Source organism: Corvus hawaiiensis, chromosome 28 (assembly GCF_020740725.1).
Source record: "Corvus hawaiiensis isolate bCorHaw1 chromosome 28, bCorHaw1.pri.cur, whole genome shotgun sequence".
NCBI lineage: Eukaryota > Metazoa > Chordata > Aves > Passeriformes > Corvidae > Corvus > Corvus hawaiiensis.
In genome coordinates this window covers 2,381,842-2,389,345 of record NC_063240.1, presented here as the reverse complement: position 1 = coordinate 2,389,345, position 7,504 = coordinate 2,381,842, and the positions used below count along the sequence as shown (strand labels likewise).

The following is a 7,504-nucleotide window of genomic DNA, read 5'->3' as shown; positions in this document are numbered from 1 at the left end:
CGGGTGTCCCGAGTGTCCCGGGTGCCCCCGGTGTCCCGAGTGTCCGGGTGTCCCGAGTGTCCGGGTGTCCCGGGCGTCCCCGGTGTCCCGGTGGGGGCCGGCTCTGGGCTGGGCGCGGTGCCGAGGCCTGCCGCCGGTGGGGGCGGGGCCCGGGAGGGGGCGTGGCAATGAGAGAGGGGCGGGGTCCGAGGCGGCGGGGCGGGGCTTGGCCGCGGGGCCGCTATTGGCCGCCGGCTGTTGCCAGCGGGGTCGCGTTGCTACGCCGGCGGGTTGCCCGCAGTGCATTGGGCGCTCGGGGGCTGCGTCAGCGCGGCGCGGGCGGGGATTGGCGGGCGAGCGCTGGGGGGCGGGGCCCGGCGGCCGCCGCAGCCGGCGCTGGGGCGGCGCGCGCCGCGCGGAGGGGCCGCGGGCGCCGGGAGCGCAGGTACCGGACGGGGGGAGCGGCCGGGCCGGGCCCGCGCCCCGCTCCGCGCTCACCGGGCCGGGCAGCGCTCCGGCGCGGGGCTGCGGCGGCGGGAGCCGGGCCGAGGCGGGCGGGCCGGGGGCCCGGGAGCCCTGACAGCCCTGCCGGTATCCCCGCCGAGGTGTGTCCCCGTTGCGTGGCGCCGCGCTGCAGGTCTCGGGGGCGCTCCGCTGCCGCCGGCCCCGCTGTCCCCACGGGCCCCGTGCGAGACGCTGCCGTCGGTACGGGCTGCGCTGCGTTCGCTGTGCGGGGCCCCGGCGCCTGAGCCGCGGCCCTTCCCGGGCTGGGCGGGCCTGGGCTGGGCTGGGCTGGGCTGGGCTGGGCTGGGCTGAGCCGAGCCGGGCTGGGCTGGGCTGGGCTGGGCTGGGCCGGGCCGGGCCGGGCCGGGCCGGCACCGTCCCCCGGGAGCGCCGGGGCTGTCGCGTACAGACACACCAGGGACAGAAGTGCCGGGGGTTTGAGAAGCGGCGTTTGTTTGTTCATTAGATTCTTCTTCCCTGAGTATAAGCAGTTATTAGGAAACGTTTCCTTTGCCTGTGGGCTCCCGTGCCTGTTTTTTTCAGGTGTTTGGGAGCGTTCTGATGCCTGTTTGTGCCCCCCCCAAGCCTTGTGTGCACGGACACGCTGCCTGGTAGAGGTTGGTGCAGAGATTTCCCAAGAGAATGAGCTCGGTGTCACAAAACAGCTGAAGAGGTTGCTGCAGTCCTGTGTTGGAGCAGCAGCTGCCTTCCTCCGTGGTGTAAGCTTAGAGTTTGTGATGGACTTTTCACAAACTGGCAGTCTTTAAGTCTCTCTATCTTATTTAAACTCAGGTTTCTTGAGCCAGTTGTCTGTGACAGAGGCCAGAACTGCTGGTTTGTGGGATTGATCCAAGGGACAAGCCTGTGGCTCGTGTACAGGAAGGTGATTGTGACATGGGAGGTGTTTTTGTTGCAGTCTCAAACACTTGTTATATGTTCTAGATATGGTGGGGGGACCAAGATTACCAACTGAAAAGCCGTGCAGAGGCCTTGGAGGCCTCTGGAGTATGCAATTGCTTGCACTTAGTGCCCACAGAAATGGTGCCACCAAGGCGTGGGGTGACACATCTGCACCGCATGGTGCTGCGGAACCAGGGAGAGTTTAGGCTGTTGTTCTCTTGGAGGAAGCTGTGCAGAGCTCGAATTTTGCAGGCAGGCAGGTGGGGTGTTGCTCATGTTGGGGGTGATGATGGTGAACTGGAAGTGTCAGGGTTATCCAAAGCAGCTCTGGCTTTTTATCCTGCTTGTTTGTATTCAGTGCACTGTCGCTGCCCTGATGTGTGTGATGAAGATCTGTCAGTGGGGATCTCATCCCACCCTGTGCCCTTTATTTGCATATCCCTAAGGGACTGTTTCTGTCCCTCTCTTTAACTTTCCCTCTGTCTTTCCCTTCTGATGCAGTTTCGAGCACTTTCTTGACCTTTTTCCAGGTTCTTGTTGAGAATGCCTGTGATGTCACTGTGGTCAGCCGGCTGCATTGGCTGTGGCCTGTCCTCTTTGTCGCCCTGCTTGTGGGGACATAAAACCCTGCTTGGCTGCCACTCACACGTGCACAGTATAATCCTCTGAACAGCTGGACATTAGTCTTGGCTTTCCAAGGCTAAAGTATTGGAATACTTTTGTGCATCTCCAAAGGATTATGCAGGGGAGTGTTTGGAGGCTGGAAGTGCCCTAGTTTTTCAGGTGTATTTGAAGCTGTGATGGTGTGTCACCTTTCCGAAACAGAGGCTCGAAGGGAAGGGAGCTGGGACTGTAAGATCTCTTTGTCACATGCATGGTGACAGTGAATTTAATAATTCCAGTTGAGGACAGAAGGTCTAGCTACCCCCAAGCACGTGCTGGGGAGTGTTGCAGGCAGCCTGCATCAGTGGGGAAGTCTTAGCTTTGCCGAGAGCAGGCCGGGTGGCACAGGGAACGGCCAAGTGTGAGCCTAATGTGTATTTCACAGACATTCTATACCAGCTGTGAAGCTGGGGGTGTCTGTGTGTGGTTAGCTGATCAGCACCGCTGCCTAAGTGGAAACAGAAAATGGCATTGGAACTAATGTTCCTTGTTTTGTGTGTGTTTGGCTGCTCTTTTTTGCTGTGGAGTGCACAGAGGCTGCAGGGTGAGGTCACCCTGTGCTGGACGCCAAGGGGACCATGCAGATGAGCAGAACTACAATGCACTGACTGTGAGCAGCTTCCGACAGGGTTCTTGCCTTCATGGATGCTGGGAGAGGGCCTTTCCTCTTCTAGGTGAATGATGCTGGCCCGCATCAAGCAAGTGTAGGACACGATGTTTCCCTGGGAGGAAGTACTGTTTTCTTGAAACAGCATGACCAAAATCAAGTCAAAATGCATCCATGGCAAGCTGAGGCTGGGTATGGACTCTGAGACTCTGCGAGTCTGAGGGACTGCTGCAAGTCCTCAGTAGTTCTGCAAGTAGAGGCACAAAGCAAAATAGGCATTTGGGGACTTTTTTCACTATTATTTAAAAAATCTTGGTTTTTCACACTAGGAACATGGAAGCTTTTCTTAGAAAATGAAGGGAGGAATCAGGCATCCTGAACTATAAACTACAGGATGAGTTTTTTTCTCCACTTGACTTTGACTCAGCTTTGGATATTTGGAGATTTCAGAGTTTCCGTTTCCAAACTGTTTTTTTCCCCCTCCAGACTGAAGTTTGAGCTGGTGTGTCTCTTTTCCCTCCCAGTCTAATTTACTCTGATTAACTTATGCTTCTGCCTGCTCTTAGCTCCAGCCTTTCCCACAAGAGGGAAATGGTCTCAGTTACTGACTCTTGCCCCCCTGGAGGCACTCTGGGCACATCTCAGTGAGTGACACCTGAGCACATGGGTATCTGTGATGTCCAGGACAAGCCACGTGGAAAACTAAGCCCGGGGCACTTTTCTGTGAAGGAAATGAGCACAGCACTAAAGCAGGGTGGGCAAGTGGTCTCCATGAAGCCTGTGTACGTTAGGTTTCTCTGGTGGTAAAATGACGCATTAATCTGTGCTGAGGCTTATCGCGTTTGTGGCTTATCGCGTTTGTGGCTTATCGCGTTTGTGGCTTACCACCACAGTTCATGTCATGCACATGAACAGCAGGATCTCCCCCTCTCCAGTCCCGGTCTTGTTCTCTCTCCAGCTCCGACTGTAGCAGGTGTTCCCTGGGAACTTTTGTCTTTGTGCCGTGTTTGTTGTAAGTAGACCAGCTCAGCTGTAGCTGATTGCAGCAGCATTGCAGCTTAGCTGGGAGAGGGGATTTCCCACTGCAGCTGGTTTGGGAGAGCTCTTGGCTGGTCATCTTGCTGGGTGAAATCAGGGAAGTCACTACTGGGTGTCTTAGGGTCTTGTGCACCTTTCCTGGGAGTGGAATGTGCCTCTCCTGCTGTGCAGTTACAGCCTGTGAGAGCTCTAAGCACTGAAGGTAAAGTGCAGAAGGACAAAATCCTGAAAGCAGGGACTGCTGGCATGTCCTGAGGCAGGCACTGAACCCCGTGCATCCTCCAGTGAAGGGAGCAGCCCAACAGGAGCTGTACTGACCTGCAGCTCTTCCTACCCATCAGCCTTGCAAATGCCTTTCCTGCCCCAGTCCTCTCTAGATCAGTGTTACAGTTTGGAATCTGTCATTTGCCCCCATTTCAAATAAATAGGCATCTGTAAGTTTTCTTCCAGGTTTTTCTTCCAGGTTTTATGTAGCAATTCTAACTAAACTTTCCAATTCCTGATAGAACTCAAGATGATTATGTGTGGTTAACCTCAAGGACAGACGTGCTGTAACTGTTGTTGCAGTTTTTATCAGTTGTCATGAAATTAGTGATAGACTGAAGGAAACATTCTCTTCCAGTTCCTAAAAAGAGGGGACAAGGGGCAAGGAGCAGGACTGGCTCAGGAAATAAGAGTACAAACAAATCAAACGTACCTTCTAAAACACTTTTCTGCAAAAAGGAGAATGCACCAAGCTTGTGTAGTCTTGGCTTGAACAGCAATTCCTTTGTTAGAAGTTTTGAGAGCTATAGTCCTGTTTCAGCTGAAAGCTTTTTGGGGTTAGATTTGAGAATGGTGGGAGGGGAAAGGTAAACTTCAGTTCTGGACTGTTTCCAATTTATTTCCTCCCGCTTTTTATTGTACTTCCCTGCAGACAAATCAGACAAGGCCTGTGTCCAGAAGAACTAGAAATGCAGCCTAAGCAAAACATTGCAAGCTGAAACTGAGAGAATTTTGCAGCACAGATACCAATTGTGAAGTTTCACTTGAGGATTGAGGAGGGATCTGTAGCAGTAAGGAGTGGGCAGAAGGGAGACACTGATGCAGTTGGCTGGGATCAGTGGACCCTTCTCTCTGGCTGACCATGGGGATGCTCTCAGCTGGTGTCTGCTCTGGAGCTCTCTAGAGTGGGGTGGTGAGTCACAGGCTGCCTTTGGTGGCGCCTTTGCTGGAAAGCTCTTTGAAAGCTGAATGTTCTGAGGAGATTTGTGATACAGCTAGGTTGAAAAATATTAATAGTCAAGTTAAATTCCAGATCAAATGTCTCCTGGGAGCTGAGTGTGCTGCCTGGTTTCGTGCAGTGGTTGCGCACGGGCTGCGCCGCTCTGGGCAGTCGGGGTGAGCAGGGCTGCCGCGTGCTGTGCTGGTGGTTTGCTCCAGCTCCAGGTCATCTCCAAGCAGAGCGTTGTTATTTGTATAGCAGTGTAAATGGTGCTCTATAAACCAAGAAGGAAAGCACTGGGGAGCATGCAAGTTCTTTCTGACCTGGGCTTCCCAATCCTGAAATAATGTGTTGCATCCTCCTGAGTTGTGCCCTTCGAGGGACTGAGCAGTTCCATAGTGCGTGGGTGCTGCAGTCTTGATTTGGTGCATGTGTTACTGCTACACTGAAATTCTGTTTCCTGAGGTGTTACCCACAGCTGGAAAATCCATTTGTTCTGAACAAAGGGCAACTGCCTGGCAAGTGACTCTGCAGGACTGGGGAGCACTCGAGCTTTGGCCTTGCTGCAGAGGCTGCCTCTCTTTAAAGAGGAGCTCGCTGAAGCAATAGAGCTGGGAAGCTGATGTGTCTGCTGCTGGTGTTTTGTAAAGTACGAGGGTGCAGAGAGATGTGAGGGGCCACACGGCTCTGGTCCCTTCAGCAGGGCAGGGCTGTTGTGTCTGATGGGCTGGCTGTTGTCCCCAGTGGTGGGTGGCACTCTGCAAGCATTGCTTTGTAGGCATGATAATACGTTTTTTTTCACCCTGGTTCATGGTTTCAGTTTCAAGTCTTACTAATGCATCTTTCTTTCCGTGGAGAAAGAGAGTGATGAAACGCAGAGGGAGGTGGGTGCAGAGTCTGTGTAGTTGTGTTATGTAGTGAGTTGTGCTGCTGTTCACCTCTGAAAGCTGATGTCTTTTGAATCCTCAGTGGAGTCGCAGGTGTTCCTCGTGCCCCAGCTGGTTTTCAGTTGTTCTCTTATGAAACTTGTTATTAAAATGGCTGAATTTTGATTGGAGAGACCCTTTGCAAAGAATTTTCGTCTAATGTTGCAATTCGTTTTTCCAGATGTCGGTAATTAAAGTGCAGTAAACTTTCCTTTCATACGGCCTTGTGGCAGACAGCAAGTCATGAAAGAACTCAGATAACTTTGTTCATTTTGGCATTCCAGCTGTAACATACAGCCTAATCTTTCCCAAGCACAGCAAGAAAAAAATCATCCTTTAGGCTGCTTCTTTTTGTACTGATTTTTTTCTCAACATCTAAGCTTGAACCTTTTGCTTCTTTTTGAATATTGAGTAACCCTATTAGGCAATGAAGAAAACTTGTTTGAGAAACAGTGGGTGAACAACATGATAGGTACCCTGAAATCCAGGGAGCCCTGCTGTGTCACAGCTCTGCTGTGTCCACATGAGACCCATGCCTTTGGCTTGTTTGAAAGTTGGGGTTCTCACCTGCTGGGAGCCCCCCTGAGCCCCACAGGGGCTTCATCTTTGCCAGCCAATAGTTTTCCATTGCTTCAAGACATGGAGATGAAGTGAAACTACTGCAGATGTTGATCCAATATGCTGAAGTTTTGGAGAGGAGGGATGTGTTTGGATGTTGGGTTTGGGAAACAGCAGTTATTGATTACCAAGCCTTGCTGCAGTATTTTTTTTACCAATGGGGAGTAGAAGTCAGACCCTGGCAATGTGTCTCTTTGGAAAAAATGGAAGTGGAAGACTGTCTTTTCATCTGTCTCTGCAAAGCCTTTTGCCATAATCTAAACAATCGAGACTTCAGAGAGCTTCTAGAATATGTCAAAAGAGTTTCTTGGTATAGAGAAGTTATGATCATTTGTCCCCAGCAGCAGCCAGTGAGTGAAGGCTTGAGTTACCCTTGACTGCTGCTGAGCTGTGTTTTTGGAATAGTGGAGAGGCAGCCCAGCCAAGTCTGGCTGTGGTCATGTACAAATGTGACAAACAAAGGGGTCCAGAAAGGCTGTGTCCTCTAAGCTTCTGACCTCCTCCTGGGTGCTACAGGGTTAAACTTGGAGCATGTGTTTTTAAACTCAGCCCCAGGGGTGAGGCAGGTGAGCCTCTGGAGTCAGCCTGAAGCTTTTGCTGTTAAAGGTGTAGGAGGAGTTCCCTGGTGTGGAGCTTTATCAGAAGGTTCACAAGCTCCCAGAATGTTGTGCCTTGATTATTTTTTTCCCTTGCTTTTTGGGGTTTGTTTTAGCCCAGGGTCAGGGCTGTCCCCTGGCTCTGATCCACAGCATTGCTCCACTGGCATCCTCTGAAGAGCAAGCTGTGGCTGAAGTTTTTACAGCATCTCCTTTAGCTGCAACTGCCAACCAAATGTTGCAGGCAGGGCAGGAAAAAGAGAAGCTCCTGGAGAGTGAAATGCTTTTCTGTGTTTTACTTACCAAATTTTAAAATGTTTTAGAAGCTGTTGCATGGCATCAGATCTTATTTTGAATGTTGAGGTATATGCCATAAAATGCTGTGTCACTTTTCTCACTGGACAGGGCTCCTTGCACTCTGACTTTAGGGCTGTTGTGTTCAGGTGACTTCTGAGCACAGGACTAATGA

At 52.0% G+C, this 7,504-nt stretch overlaps 1 protein-coding gene across 3 annotated transcripts in view; it reads left to right on the top strand.

The window, feature by feature from the left end:
• Positions 1-381: 381 nt before the first annotated feature.
• The window catches only part of MARCHF2 (membrane associated ring-CH-type finger 2), a 34,205-nt gene continuing 27,082 nt past the window's right edge, over positions 382-7,504 (top strand). Inside the window, exon 1 of one of the 3 annotated variants that reach the window (XM_048287709.1) lies at positions 382-424. The gene's annotated coding sequence lies outside the window, so the exon portion shown is untranslated. Of the gene's footprint in view, positions 425-512; positions 585-3,570; positions 3,666-7,504 lie in introns of those variants that run through there. The other 2 variants (XM_048287710.1, XM_048287712.1) reach the window with 2 other exon arrangements.